Source organism: Sceloporus undulatus, chromosome 4 (genome assembly GCF_019175285.1).
Source record: "Sceloporus undulatus isolate JIND9_A2432 ecotype Alabama chromosome 4, SceUnd_v1.1, whole genome shotgun sequence".
Classification (NCBI taxonomy): Eukaryota; Metazoa; Chordata; class Lepidosauria; order Squamata; family Phrynosomatidae; genus Sceloporus; species Sceloporus undulatus.
In genome coordinates, this window is record NC_056525.1 from 173806114 (window position 1) to 173822381 (window position 16268).

A 16268-nucleotide genomic window follows, 5' to 3' on the forward strand; every position below is an offset into this window, starting at 1 on the left:
TATTTCGTATCCCGAGGTACCACTGTATTTCCATTTTAATTACAACTTCTAATTTAGTTGCTTCAGATTTTTAATTGAATATTCTGACTATAACAATAATATAAAAAACAATACAAAAATAACAAAAGGCCTTAGCGAGTCATATAAAAGCTGTGCAGAATAACAATCTGAGTAGAGGTAGTTTCAGTAACCAAGATCCTAAAATCATCATTCAAGCTTTACTGGTTGGTAGGTTCAGAGTTAGTGTCCCTCCAAAGTGTAATCTGGTGGGCAGGAGGTCCAATGTCAGGGGAGTTGTTGTTAATGTGGTCAATAAGAATTGACCAGTCTTCAAAAAAGGTGTATGGTTTCCTTTTTCCATTACAGAGTCTGAAGGTGTTGGGAAGTTTTTCCATTAACCAAGTGTCCCAAACCTTTGTCCACCAGTCAGCTGTTTGTACATTCCCTGTTTCCCAGTTTCTCGTGATTACATTCCTAGCTGCTGCAATAAGAAATGTGATGAGCTTGCGGTATTTTAACTGACTGGTTTCTTTACAGCAGATGGACAACAACAAAAGGGCAGGACAAAAAGTTACATTTTGTTTTACAGTAGAAGAAATTTGAGCTAGTATAACATTCCAAAAGTGTTTGATTTTAGGACAGTTCAGCCACATGTGCTCAAAGGAGCCAGCAGTGTCACAGCCTCTCCAGCATTTTGGTGAGGCATTCTTTATTATCTGAGATAATCTTATAGGAGCTAGGTACCATTTATATATTAATTTTAGTTGATAATGCTGATCTTGATTGATATGTAGGCGAGATCTAAATGTGTTCCCATGTGGCTTCAGAGATATCTAAATTCAGGTCTGAATCGCCACATTATCCTGGCTGATTGATTGCTGCCATAAATGGATTGTATTAAATTTTTATAAATGACAGCTGTCTCTCCTTTGCAACCACACCCCTTTTCCATGCATAGTGTTTCATAAAAGGTCATGGGGTGAGGTAGTTCTCCTTTGACACTGTAAAATGAAAGCCGCATTGGGAAAAGGGGCAGCGCGCCCCATAAAAGGTAATGGTGCATGAGCCCCATTCATTTAAATGGGGCTCAAGAATAGGCAGAATTCCCTTTACATGGGGGGCATGTGTTCAGAACGGATCCCCCGCGTAAAGGAAGGGCGGACTGTACATCAGTTTAGATTTTAGGTAGTTGATCTTAAGGCCAGAGTATTTTCCAAAGGTGTCTATTATGTCTTTTATTTCAGGGAAAGATTTTTCAGGGTGTTGTACTGCTAGTAAAATGTCATCTGTATATAGCATTATTTTGTGTTCGGTCTTGTTAATGTGTGAGCCTGTTATATTTGGATTTTGGGTGATAGTCCTTCTTCTGTGAGTTTCCTGAAAAAACGTGATATTGGGTTGCAATTTTTTTTTTTGCAAACCCAGCCTGAAGAAGCAGAGCCCTCCCTCCAGTCCATCTGCCTTGGTCCAGGCCTCAGAGGGAGAGAAGAATGCTGGACCTGATCCCCTCCCCCCACCATTCCCTTCTCCTTTTGTGTCGTGTCTTTTTAGATTGTAAGCCTGAGGGCAGGGAACCGTCTATTATCCCCTCTGCTGTAATGTTGGGCGGCATATAAATAAATCCTATTATTATTATTATCCAGATCTAAGGTAGAAGAAGTGAACTTGTGAATTTTGTAGCTGAGTGAGTGGTGTTTGACACAAGCTTTCCCCAATAATATTCCTTTCCAAGGGCAACATATAAAATGCAAATAACTAAAAATAACAATAATAAACTTTAAAAACATCATCACCAAAAGGACAGGATCCCACAACAAAGTTGGGAGCCTGATCAGAATAAGATATGAAAAGGTGACTGTGTGGGAGGTAATTTATTTTGCCTTTTGATTCCTTTCCTGAAAAGATGTTTCAGTAATGTATCAGTTATCCAAGGTTGTATCTTTAAATATGAAGTTTTTCCTCTCATTTTATAAGACTCTTGCTGGTATCCCATTAGGCTTTTGTTCTATCTATAGAAGAAATAAGGTGAAAAAGTTTCATCCTCTTTCTGACCCTGATTTCCACCATCATGAAAATAGGTAATCTGTCACAAATAGAGATCCAAAGCAATTCAAAAACCATCTGTAAATTATCAGCAACTGTTGCCTTTGCAGGAAAATTCAACTGGTAAGAACTGGTCTTTGACACTAAAGCTGATGATGTATTGAAAGGATAGATTGATGTTTATGATCACAGTAGTATTGTTGGTAATAGCAATATTTTGAGGAGTTATATGCTGGATAAAACATTTGGTGCACAAGTTGTGAAGAATCAGGCTGAGATAAAATGATATGTTTAAGGTAGTGGACAGATGGTTAGCATCCTCCAATGGAAAAGAGGTTTTAGCAAATCTCTGGTAAGATTTGTACCTGCAATTGCTAGCTGAGTTGGAACCTGTTTGGAAGAGGTGAAGTCCCTAAGACAGAGAAGATATAAACCATTGTTTGAATGAAAGTACCCATCCAGTCTTCAATTCAGACTCTAAGGGGAAATGACATAAATGTAATTTATAAATTAGGATAGGCGACACTGGGGGGACAGTGGTCCTTCCTCCATGTGCTACCCTTCCTCAGGCTGCCCCTTGCATCAGTTTTGGTTCTGTGAGTTAGCTGAAATATGTCTGAAATTAGTAGTAGTTTAAGGGTTTGGGAGATTTAGGGGATAGTGAGGGGAAAGGGTGCTGACACTTTGTTACTTTGGGGGAGGGAGTTGTGTGAGTTTTGGAATTTTTTTAGCTGGTGTTTTGTTGTTTGCTTGTTTGTTTTTGAGGTCCAGAGGCTTAAGGGGTCTCTAAGGGCATTGGGAGCTGAAAATAATAATAGGTCCCGTGTTGAATAATAATAACTAGCCGATGTTAAATATTCTCAGGACATTGGGAGCAATCAATCAGACAATAAGCATTCCCTGTGAACTCACGGTGACGTCCCTGTCAATCATCAAAAACATTGCTTTGCGCGATTCATGCAAGGTGAGGCCGATTCTTTTCGTCAGTATAGACAAGCTCCTAGTGTTGAGTTGTCATCTTTCTGGGTGTGTAATTTGTTTTAACTCTATTAATCAAAACCCTTTTGCCTTTCTGAACAATTTGGCATGAAACAGAAAAGTACTTTATTATCTTCTTCCTCCTCCTCCCCTTCCTCCTCTCCTCCCCCAGGAAGGGAGACTTTTTTCTAGCAAAAGCGAAGAGGAGGAGGAGGAGGAGGAGGAGGACTTGGAGAGGAAATGAAAGGGATTTAAGGGAAAGAAGGACCCACTCCCACTCCCTCCCTCTCTCCCTCTCTCTGGGCCTCCCTGCTCCCTCCCTAGCTGTGACTTCTGTCTTTCCCCTTTTCCCTCTCCATCCAAGTCCTCTGTGCTTTTGATGGAGGGGAGGAGGAGGGGGAGGAAGGAGCTTGAACTTCCCCAAGCCTGGGGGGGGGTTCCGGACCCCAGAACCCCCCTCCCCTTGGCTACATCCCTCGCTGTAGTCATAACTGTGGTTAAGAGATGAGGGCAAGCCACTGTCATATACTTTCTCTGCCTCTCTCTTCTTACATAAATTCCCCTTTCTTTATCTTGCCATCTTAATAACAATGTAGCATTCATGTAATGGTGTCAAATATGGCTAATACTGACAAAGCTAACTTGGAAAATGGTCAATTTTCCAGCATTATCAGAGAGGAAGAAAAATTCTCTAAACATTTTCTTGAATCATTCATAATTTTAAAATCCTCCTCTGTGTTTCTCCTTCCCTTTTTTTGTAGATTTAAGAGCCCCATCTGGAAGCTTTCCTCATACAGTTGTTCTTCTGCCTCCAAGATAATTCTGGTTGCTTCCTTCCACAATGTATTATGTCTGAAATGGATCTCTTAAGTGATGTGTTGGTCTGTATGCTGTTTTACTTGCTTGTGTTTTGGTGTGTTAAGAGGTCACCTCACTCTGTGTCTAAAAAGCCTTTTGATTCAGCTAGCTCAATTCCTGAATCCTTGGTGCTATATATACATTTTAATCTTGCGAGGAGCCTGCTCTTCAGTTAAAGGTGATGTATTGTTTCCACTAGCAAAACATTTCTACTTCAATCAAAAGGATAACTTGAGTATACAATTGCTGCCAGTGTTCTTTGCCTAGCATATAAGACCATCAGTTTTCTTTGCTCTTGAGATCTGAAATATCCCACCCCAGCATTAATTTGATCAAAGCAACACTCCAGCAATCGTAAGACTAGTGATGCAGCACTTTATTTTACCATATTATCTTCTTCAGCCTTTCTGATTATTCAAAAAAGTGTCTAGAAAGTTTTTTTTAATGGACTTAAAGCACTCTTATCCAACATTTAACAAATTGTTCATTTATAAGACCCTATTTAATGTACAGTAAATATCTGTATTGCACATTAGACATATGGATACATAAAATTTTCTCATTAATATTTGTGTGTGTATGTGTACATTGCTATTAGGTAAATAAATTATTGTTTTATTTTATTTCCACACATGATTTTTGTCCACAGTTTGTCTACTACAGTCAGCTTTGTTGAGATTTGCTATTGAAATATGTTTGCAAACAATAGTCACATATATCCCTACTCTGCTTATGAGTTAGCATCAAAAAATTAAAATCAGTGGGAGTTTTCCTTTAGCTTTAAAAGAGCATCCTGTAAGTCAGACGTCCATTGTAGTTTTCTAGTGTTATGAATTCAGAATTGTCATTACACAGCCGTTAAAGCAAATGTCCTTCCTGAATTGATATGCTGGTGTGTCTGTGAAAAAAACAGTAAATGGATTTGGATCTGGTTGAAATAAACTAAATTAACCATTAAAATCTTCAAATAACATTGGCCTTAACATCTGGAAACCTGTTCTGTTGTATAAATTTGATTGCTGGTGGAAATTGGGACAACTTTTACTGGTCAGGGGTTTAGCTCTTTACCTCTAGGCTCTCCTCAGAGGCAGGCAAGAAAAGCAGAAAATATTTATTCATTATTTAATTTATATCCTACCTTTCTCCCTGCACAAGACCAAGGTGGTTTACTTCCAATTAATAAATGATGCAAACTATGTTATCATTTGTGAAGTTGAAGGCTTTCATGGCTGGCATCCAAACCAAACGGGGGGGGGGGGGGAATTGGAGATGTTAGCTAGATGCCTGCATGTTGTTTCAGTCCTTGGTAAAGATGGTATGCTGGGAACAATATCTTTTGCAGGCAGGCTCCTCCTCCTGGCCATGCGACAATAGGGAGATTTTCAAAGTCCAGGAAATTTAAAGTCCATTATCATCTCAACAATGTATATTTGCTTCACTTGAAATATATATAGAACACAGAATTCAGCTTGACTTGATTCAGAATATAAATTATCCTCCCACAGATGTTCTTAAAGAAATGCACACAAGCACCTATGATGAGCTTAAATGTCAAGAAAAATAAAGGATACTAGATTGACAAGATGATAAATTTAAGACAATAGTTTGTGTATTGCACAACTTAACAAGATGAGGCTTCAAAGCACATGACACTTGGTTTAAAGAAGACTAGCTAAACTAATGAGCAGCAGAATGTGTGTATCTTCAAGACTTCTATCAACTTATGGCGACTATGAATTTCATAGGTTTTCTTAGGCAAGGAATACTCAGATATTTCCCATCTTATACTTCCTCTGAAATATAACCTACAGCACCTGGCATTCATTGCTGGTCTCCCATCCAAGCACTATCCAAAGCTGACCCTCCTTAGCTTCCAAGATTAGGTGGGATCTGATGCCTTTGTATTCTGTAAAATATGGGTTTGGAAGTAAAGGTGTTCTTGCTCTCAAAAACAATATTTCTGTTCACGTAAACAGCCTCCTGGTTACTGCCAATTCCTCTTCCAGATGCATCTCTTTACACCATTCCAGAAGGTCCTCCACCTTCAGCAGAACTTTTAGAAGAACATTACAGTGTGGAACGAAAAAGCATACAGTCAGCTTTCCCTATTCACAGATATATTTTTAACCACTGATTCAACCATCCACGGCTTTCAAATATTTTTAAAATATATACATTCCGAAAAGCATACTTTGATTTCACTATTTTTTATAAGAGATACCATTTTACTATCCATTGTATTAAATGGGACTTAAGCATCCACGGATTTTGTTATCTCATTGTGCAGAGGTGGGCAAAATATGGACTGGGCTTCATGCAGCTCTCAGGCCTTGGTGTCACTGACTTTAGTGTCATCCAGTGCAGAAGGGCTGCTGGAAGGGGAACAGCAATGGCCTCCCCCCGCCTTGCTTGCCTGTCCCCCCTCCCTGGTTGACCACTGGCTGGCCAGATCTTGTAACAGCTGCCGGGAAGTAACCATGGTAGATTCCCCTGCCTCTTCTCCCCTCCTGCTGCCTCACTTGCTCTTGTTTGCCTGACTGCCCACCCAGTGTGGCCAAGGGACAGCCAGGCAAGTGAGGCAGCAGGAGGGGGCAGAAGGGACACATTCTCCCCTTCCTCTGCCCAGCTTTCTCCTCAGAGGTTTCTGGAACCAAACCCCAGTGGATACCAAGGGCCCACTGTATTAATGCAAGCAGAGTACTGCTTGTATATTTTTTGATCCAAACAATGGGTGTTCTACTGGGGGAAAAGCAGGATATAAATTAAATAAATAAAATTAAATGATCTGTTGTTAGATACTTAACTGGTCAGGACACAAGACCACTAGGACACAGACATCATTGCAAACTACTAGATTACTTATTTAGTGCCCTGTCTTGTTGCGTGCTTCTTTGTAGCATGCACTACAGTCAGGATGTTGAGTATAAGGAGCATCAACTGCTTCAGACAAATATGCTGTTGCTTTATTTCACACAAAAGTTGTCTTCACCCCTTGATAAGCCAAAGTACCCAGTTTGACAAGAGTTAAAAATTGCTTAATCCATCATCATATCTTAGTGCTTTTGCATTTCTCCTCTGTTCTTTCTGTTCTCTCCCTTTCCTCTTCAGTGGTCTTTCTGCCTTTCCATCACCATCTCACCAACCCACAGTCAGCAGGAATCTCTCTCTCTCTCTCTCTCTCTCTCTCACTGCTTGAAGGCTTTGGAGCCCTGGAGCATCACTTAAACTGCCTAAAGAACGTCTGGAGACTGACTCTAGTTTCATCTCTAGGGAAGGTTAGGGAAGACTATCACTTTCTAACTTAAAAAGACACTGCAAGCTATAGACAAATTTAAATAACTACAATTAATCAGTTTTGAAAACTCTGAAGTGTACAATCCAAGATTCTCCTTAGTATCTGTGCCAAGTTTGAAGTAGCTAGGTTTAACAGTCTTGGAGCTATGGTGAATACAGCTACCCATACAGACATTACTATTTCTTTTATTAGTGTAATTTACATACATGCAATAGTATTGTGCAATGGTAGGTTTAGTGGTGCCCCTGAGATTCCAACACATTATTTTAAAATTTTAATCTTGTTTTAAATAATTAAATCAAGCATTAAAAGAAATAATCTGCAGAATACCATATGAACAATAAGTATAAAACTCTGTGACATTAAAATTGCCATGAAAAATGGTAACTTTCTCTAGAACAGAACAGGCAAAGTATGTCCCTCCAGATGTTGCGGACTGCAGTGACCAGCTTTCCTGATCATTGGCTAAGCTGGCTAGAGCTGATAGGAGTTGCAGTCCAGCAAGATCCAGAAAGCTATACTTCGCCCATTTCTACTCCAGAAAAATGCTAGGAACCCATCAGCTATTGGGCAGTTATTGGAGTTAGACTTGGAATTCTGCACCAACTCAAACCCCACTGAGACCAGGGTTATTGTATAAATATTGATTGAATTGGTCCATCTAGAACAAAAATAAAGCTCCCCCTCAAAAACAACAACAACAGTCTTTCTGTCAACCAGGTTATATGTCATTAAAGTGAGAACCCACTTCCTGCTTCATCTCAGTTGCTTCTCAGGTGCAAGACACATATGCCTGGATTGAAGACTGGCTTTGGTAGTGTTCCAGTGCTTTCAGATCCCCCCACCCTTCTCTTATGTTTCTTCTCATGAGAAGCCACTTTCCATACCATCTGTCTCCATCACCTTGAATAGGTTAGTGCATTGCATCCATAATGGATTGTACTCATCATCTGTCCCACACTGTGTGATTACACCATGTCTGATTACTGAACATATTTATTATAACACTCAGAATTTATGCCTGACTACTTAAAAAGCTACTAGCCTTTCACTGAGGCTTGTGGCGATTCTTCCTTGATGGTAAGACAGACAGGTAATTCTGTACAATTTATGAATGAATGAATAATTGAATAAAATAGGCAATCTTATTTGAAAATTAACATACTTTTAACATTATCAATACATCTTTTGGCCTGTGTCCAACTGAAGCATTATAGTATAGTTCAATCTGTGCAAGCAGTTGCACACTTTGTGATATGTATGGGGGCATCCAGTATCTTATCTTTTTATGACTGTAGACAAGTGAGGCACTGCTGCTGCTCAACAAGACATAGCTCCTCTGTTTGAGTATTTGCAGTACAGAAGGAATGAGGAAAAATGACCCTTGTCTCCCCTGACAACTGTACCTTTTCCTGGAACACAGACAAGAGAAGAGCCCAGCTAAGTACTGATCTGTTACTTGGCACATGCCATGATGCCCATTTGTGGAATGATGTTTTGATTTTCACATGCTATGGAGAGTTGAATGAGGAGGGATGAGATCTTAGAAGCAATGCCAGGCAGGTCTATCACTCTCATTCACTCTCTGATGAGAGCTTGTATATGTGGTAGTACATGACTGACTTTCATGTGAACGTCATGCCTCCTTCCTTTGCACCAGCATGCCTAGGTCTGTTTGTGCTTCTCCTTTTCCCTCCACTCTTGCTCTACTGCAGTGGTTCCTAAACTTTGATCTTCCAGATGGTTTGGACTTCAACTCACAGGATTCGTTGATATTGGCTATGGTGGTTGGGGCTTCTGGGAGTTGAAGTCCAAAATACTTGGAGAACCAAAGTTTCCTCTCCACTCTCACCCTCCAGACACCATACCACTGCTGTACTGTCTGGCACTGCAACTTTCTCACCACCATTCTCTCCCTCCCCTGTTTAAAGGCACTGAAGGGTTTTAGCCAGAATACAGCAACATTTGTATAAATCAGGAGAAGAATGGTACAGTCAGGTGTGTGAACACAGTGCAAAGGCATGTCCCCATGACAACACTACAACAAGGATTTTCTTTCCACCAGTGTTCAGTTGAATTCAGGTCTTTATATTTGGATATTCCACGATATTGTTGGGCATTCATCTTGTTTATAGTTTTTTCTTATATGTCGCTGTAAAATGAATTGTTTTATAAATCACATGTTGATGAAGATGGCACTATTAATTATGATTTTAAAATAATGAGTTATAGCTTTTGTTTACTGACACCTAAATCCTTTTGTGTGTATGTGCCTTCAAGTCACCTGTTGATTTATGGCAACCCCATGAATGTCATAGAAATGCTCAGAGGTGGTTTAGCCAGTTCCTTCCTCTGAAATATAGCCTGTAGCACCTGGTATTAATTGATGGACTCCCATCCAAATATTCGTCCATGGAGGGAGAGATGCAGGCCCAGCTCCATCGGGCCTGGCCTGAACTAAGAAGAAGAGCCCTCCCTCCAGTCCATCTGCCTTGGTCCAGACCTCAGAGTGAGAGAAGAATTGCTGGACCTGATCCCCTTCCCCACAACCATTCCCTTCTCTTTTTATGTTGTGTCTCTTTAGATTGTAAGCCTGAGAGCAGTCTAATTAAAAATAATAATTGTAAGCCACTCTGAGAGCCTTTAGGGCTAAAGGATGGGGTATCAATACTGTAAACAACAATAATAATAATAACCAGTACTGACCCTGCTTAGTGTCCAAGGTCAGATAGAAACTGGTGCCTTTACTTTTAAACTTAAAAAAATTTACCTTTCAGCAAGATCAGCAAATGGGTACATTATTTAGAATTCTCTCATATGTAAATTTATTTTACATATAAGGTTAATCATCTAAGAATATTCACAATGGGTCTTGTCAGCATTGGCAAAAGTCTTAATAGGACTAACCATCTGAGCCAAAGGTAAAGCGAAACCTGTTCATATGAGCACCTCATAATCCATGCACTGCAGATGGACTAAAATTGTGTGAACTGTTGGTAGAGGTCCTTTCCCTCTCAGCTATTCAGCCATCAGTACTTTTGACTCAGCAATAAAATGTTACATTTGTACTGGACACTGTGCTGCTGTCTTTCATCTGCATTGTACTCGGAGTTCTCTTACGGTATGAAAGAACCTTTTAAAAACATTAAAAACATACTGTTTTCTTCCATTTTTATCATTTGAAAAATAAGTCAAGCCCTTTTGTTACTTATCATGAACCAAAAACAATGTGCCATGTCCTGTAAATTCAGTTCAATGTGACATATTGATAAAAGCTGGCAGGGAACTGCTCTTTGTTAAAAGCTGCCAAAAGTTAGCAAAAAATGTGGCATGGAACAGGTGGAAACAATGTTCATTTCTAGAGAATCTTTGAATGGTCATACAAGCCACAAAACATAATCTAGAGAAATCCAATGTGGTGTTCTCTTCTGGTTCAGTAAAGCTGGAGGCATTGAAATATGCAAGTCTTCTAAATGCATGCATGTACTATATGTACAGTGGGCCCTCCACATTTGCTGGGGTTAGAAGCAGAGGATCCCCATGAAAATGAGGGGAAAAAACCCACAAATGAAAAACCATTTATTTTTTTTATCTGAGAGAACACTTCTCTAGGAACCTCTAGGTCCTCCAGCATAACTCTATAGCCAACATGTGGCAGAAGCTGACCATAGACTTGCACTGGATGACCTACAAATGCCTAGAGAAGTGTTTTCTTTAGAAATCTCTAGGTCCTTCATTGTGACTCTGTGGTCAACTTCTGGCATTCATATCTTTCTAATTTAAGCAAATATTACAATTATACTGTAAGTCTTGCTTTCAACCAAAGAAAATTAAACCCAGTAACACTGCTCATATCAAATCTCTCACTGCTCACAGAAGTGGGCAATATGAGTAGCAATACAAACAAAATATATAAAGCACTATCTTGTATATAAAATTTGTTTTCCCACACTCAGTGGTTTTGGTTTTTTTTATGCTGAGGTATGCCTTCTTTTCATGCCTATTAGCAGGGTTAACTTTCTGTTGGAAAACTGGTAGATTTTCCCTATCTATTTTATTCTGAAAGTAATTATGCAGATTTTTAAAAGCATTGTCTTATTGCTGTTTGAAAAAACTCTTGTTATAACTGATGGGGACAAAAAAAGATATATTCACATGAGTTTCTAAGGGTTAATGGAAATTCTAAGAATTGCTAACAACATAATATACAACTCACTTGAAAGGTGAAAACTGAATTTAATCTAACATTTCATCTCTATTGATGTTTTGCAGCTAATTTCAGCAGGAGCATGTAAATATTGTACTTCATTCCTTTCTAGTTGCCAAGAGACAAGACAACATGTAATTTGTGGGGAAGTGTATATTGAAAGGCATCAGTCTTGTCTGGGAAGCAATGAAATCTGTAAACACTGTAAAGCAGTGGTTCTCTGAAGATGCCAGCCACAGATGCTGGCGAAACGTCAGGAAGAAACTCTGCTAGAACATGGCCACATAGCCCGAAAAACCCACAAAAAACTGTAAAGCAGGTTGATGAATCTGACTAACAAGGTTTTTTTTTATTTATATACCGCTATTCCAAAGATCATAGCGGTGAACAGCAAGTAAGCTAATTAGCAAGTAAGCTAATTTGCCCCCAACAGTCTGGGTACTCATTTTAGCGACCTCGGAAGGATGCAAGCCTGATTCGAGCTTGGGCCCTTTTGTTTAAGGTGTGGCTAATGGTTTCCATATCAGCGAGTAGTGAATCTGAACTTTAATCTCAGTTGTAAAGGGGCTGTCCAAAATAATGAGAACTATTCCCACAATAGCTTCAGCACCTTGAATAGCTTGTTTAAAAGTAGGATTAAACCCCAGAGTGTCTTTAACGCACCACTGACATAGGAGTCACCCCCTGCCTCTGAGAATATCAAATATGGGATTCAGCACCTTATGTTTTTGAAAGTTCCATTTACACTGAGCCCTGTGTATACATGGATTCAACCATCTGCAGCTTGAAAATATACATCAACAACAACAAATAATTCCAAAAACCATGTCTTGATTTTCCCATTTTATATGAGGGACACCATTTTACTATGTCATTGTATATAATGGGTCTTGAGCATCCACAGATTTTGTTATCCACAAAGAATCCTGGAACCAAACCCCAGTGGATACCAAGGACCCATGTAATTTGTTTCACAGTATCTCAGCATTTCTGTTAACTGTTTTTCCAGTAAATGTATGTTTTTTCCTATTGAGATATGGTCTTGAAGGCCTAAATCAGGAATAGGAATTGTTTAGGCCTCCAGATGTACAGTATTTTGGCCTACAAGTCCCAGAAATTCTGTCCTAGTTCAACAACATCTGGAGGGCTACACAATTCCATCCCGTCACCAGAATCAAATTGTTAGTCTAGAACAAGCCCATCAAATCACTAGGAACTTGGTAAATCAACACTTGTGTAAGTTCCATTGTTTAATCTCTTTTTTTGATAAAATTACCAGTTTGGTAGATGAAGGAAATGCTGTAGATATAGTATATCTTGAGTTCAGTAAGGCCTTTCACAAGGTTCCCCATGACATTCTTGAAAACAAGCTTGTAGACTGTGGCCTAGACAAGGTAACTGTTACATAGATTTGTAATTGGTTGACTGGCTGAACCCAAAGGGTGCTCAACAATGTCTCCTTTTCATCTTGGAGAGAAGTGACCAGTGGGGTCCCACAGGGCTCTGTACTGGGGCCAGTACTATTCAACATCTTTATCAATGACTTGGATGACAGAATTGGGGGCATACTTACCAAATTTGTAGATGACACCAAATTAGGAGGAGTAGCAAGTACCCCAGAGGACAGGATCAAAATTCAAAATGACCTGACTAGACTAGAAAGCTGGGCCACAGCTAACAAAATGAATTTCAACACAGAGAAATGTAAGGTACTGCACTTAGGGAGGAAAAATGAAATGCACAGATATAGAATGAGGGACACCTGGCTGAATGAAACTACGTGTGAAAGGGATCTAGGAGTCCAAGTAGACCACAAGTTGAACATGAGTCAACAGTGCAATGCGGCAGCTAAAAAGGCCAATGCAATTTTAGGTTGCATCAATAAAGGTATAGTGGGATCAAGGGAAGTAATAGTGCCACTCTATTCTGCTCTGGTCAGGCCCCACCTGGAATATTGTGTCCAGTTCTGGGCACCACAATTTTAAAAGGATGTTGAGAAACGAGCGTGTCCAAAAGAGGGCTACTAAAATGGTGAAAGGTCTGGAAACCATGCCCTATGAGGAACGACTAAGGGATCTGGGGATGTTTAGCCTGGAGAAGAGAAGGTTAAGAGGTGATATGATAGCCTTGTTTAAATATTTGAAGGGATGTCATATTGAGGAGGGAGTTAGCTTGTTTTCTGCTGCTCCAGAGAAAAGGACCCAGAACAATGGATGCAAGCTACAGCAAAAGAGATTCCACCTCAACATTAGGAGGAACTTCCTGAAGTAAGGGCTGTTCTACAGTGGAACACACTCCCTCGGAGTGTAGTGGAGTCTCCTTCCCTGGAGGTCTTTAAACAGAGGATGGATGGCCATCTGTCGGGGATGCTTTGATTGAAAGTTCCTGCATGGCAGGGGGGTTGGACTGAATGGCCCTTGTGGTCTCTTCCAACTCTACGATTCTATGATTCTAAGTGCATCTGCTCTAGCTGTGACTGGGAGAAATGTTTGAATTCTGTTCCTACCTGTTAGCCACCTCCCATAGTTTTGTTGTGTCTGCAAACCTGATAAGGATTCCCACTACCTCATCATCTAAGTCATTGATAAGAATGTTAAATAATAATGGACCTTGGCAGATCCTTGAAGCACTCCACCTTCTCCCAGTCTGACGTTTAGCCATTGATTATGACTCTTTGAGCACATTATTATAGATCCTTCTGACAGTGTTCCCATCTATTCCACACTTAATAGGTTTTCTTTTAAAATGTTGTGGGGGACCTTATCAAATGCTTTGCTGAAATCCAGGTAAATGACATCCACAGCATGCCCATAACATACTAGAGACCTGATTGAAAAAAGACCTAAGATTAGTTTGGCAGAATGTGTTCTTGACAAACTCCTTCTGATCACTGCATTGTCATTTACCCACTTTTATTTACTGTACACCAAACTGTCCCGATCAGGTGAAACTTTTCTACAGTTATCAGAAACAGCAGTGTTGTTACAATCAAATTATTTTTTTTATTTGGAAGAAGGAGCCTAGGCCCTTTAATATATACTGAATAAGCTCTAATTATTTTTTATTCCATGAATAGTTAAATTACTTTTCACCACAGTTTTAACCGATATATGTGAGGAAAGGGGGTCCGTATATATTTTAATTTTTATAAGCTGCCTTGAGTTCCAGTTCTGGGGGATGGGAGGAGGTGGTGGTACAGTATGAGAAATAAAGTATTACAAGAATTACACAGCCCAGAGTTCCTTAATCCCTGCTACTACAGTTGGCCTGCGTATCACACGAGCTCATATTCTGTGGTTTCGGTTATACATGACCCCTCATGTTGCTTGTTGCTGCCTTGTGCTATCTCATGCTGGGGAAGGGACCATGCTGGGGAAGTGGTTGTGCTTGCAAAGGAGTCATGTTGTTTAATAGTGGCCAAGAGGTGCTAGAGCGGCAATGCTGGCAGTCCAGATGAGCCAAAGAAAATCTGTAAAATCTGCCACATTTCCAGAAATGTTTAAGAAGTTGATTGAGGAGAAAGCAAACCATCCAAAACAGTTGTTCACTTGTGATGAAATTGCAGGCTCTTCTGGGAGAAAACACTCACTAGAATCTACATTCTCAAAAATGCAAAGATGGCACCAGGGCATAAAGTAGTAGTAGTAGTAGTAGTAGTGTAATAAAATCTGATACACTAATAAGATACAATACAAGTACAATAAAAATTATACAATATAAATAAGTCTCACTATTCCCTCCCTCCTTACATATATGACATAATAATTCTAATACAGCAATAGTAAAATATAAGTTGCATCATTAAAACAATTAGTTAAAATGAACAAGGACAGGAAGCAGTGGGATATCTTGGGTAATCAGTAGGGAGCAATCAAGTGATGGTCTATATCAGCGGATGAATGAGTGAAATATAGAAAGATAGATTAACTGTGATCCTATGTAGCAATTCTGCAGGACATGATAAAGCCAGGCATAGTGTATTGATTGAAGAACCCCACACTCTCTTAAAAATAAAAACAAACATTATCTGCCTGTGTTTGGGCAGTATAATAAGGACGTGTGGGTGACAACCATCTTGTTTACAGAATGGTTTCACCAATGCATCCCAGAAGTGAAAAAATATTTGTGACATAAAGGTTTGACATTTAAAGTTCCGTTAATAGTAGACAGTGCACCTAGCCAACCTGAATCTACTTGCTATGCAAATGAAAATGCCAATGTTGTCTTCTTAGTTCCAACTACAGTCTCATTGATTCAGCCCCTTGACCAGGGTGTCATTCATTTTGTGAATGCCATGTACTCCTGTCTGTTATTTGGGCACATTGTAGCAGCAATTGATGCAGATTCTAATGTTACCTAAATTGTGGGGGATCCTGACATGGCACCCACAAATTGTACTCAATGGGGAAATTAATGTAGCTCAATAAGAAACAGCAAGAGGGCTTTGTAATATAAATCTGGGATCTCAGTCTTTGTATAATGGTTCCAAATTCTGAGAATTCCAGAGGTGATGTTCCCAATTAATTTAGTTTATCAACAAATAAAAAAGTAAATCTGTACTTACAAGCACACACTCTCACTTGCAGGGTGGCTAAGTAACACTATACCGATCTGAAGCATAGATCCAATTGCGGGGTTAGCATAATGAGAATGGCCCAGTAGCCACCTGTGAACTGTGGAGTGGCCAGCTACTGAGATGCCGAGTTGAAATTGAACAGAGGTTCTGTCTGGCTTCAAACTAGACCAGTTTGCTGTTGTCTGGGCATATGTATATGTAGCAAGAAATGGGTTCTGAGAGCAGTGTTTTAGGAGTTGAAAGGCTTATATTATTTTCCCAGGGGAGAAGAATGAGGTGTGATATGCAAGAACATCCAGACAATCGGCGTG

The 16268-nt window shown here is 39.7% G+C and overlaps 1 protein-coding gene across 4 annotated transcripts in view; it reads left to right on the plus strand.

Annotated features, from left to right (window-relative positions):
- RNF182 (ring finger protein 182) overlaps nt 1-16268 on the plus strand; it is a 47011-nt gene that overhangs the window by 23735 nt on the left and 7008 nt on the right. The window contains exons 2-3 of one of the 4 annotated variants that reach the window (XR_006103274.1): nt 2908-3007; nt 3783-4379. The exons of the other annotated variants lie outside the window; for them this stretch is intronic. The gene's annotated coding sequence lies outside the window, so the exon portion shown is untranslated. Of the gene's footprint in view, nt 1-2907; nt 3008-3782; nt 4380-16268 lie in introns of those variants that run through there. 4 annotated transcript variants of the gene reach the window in all.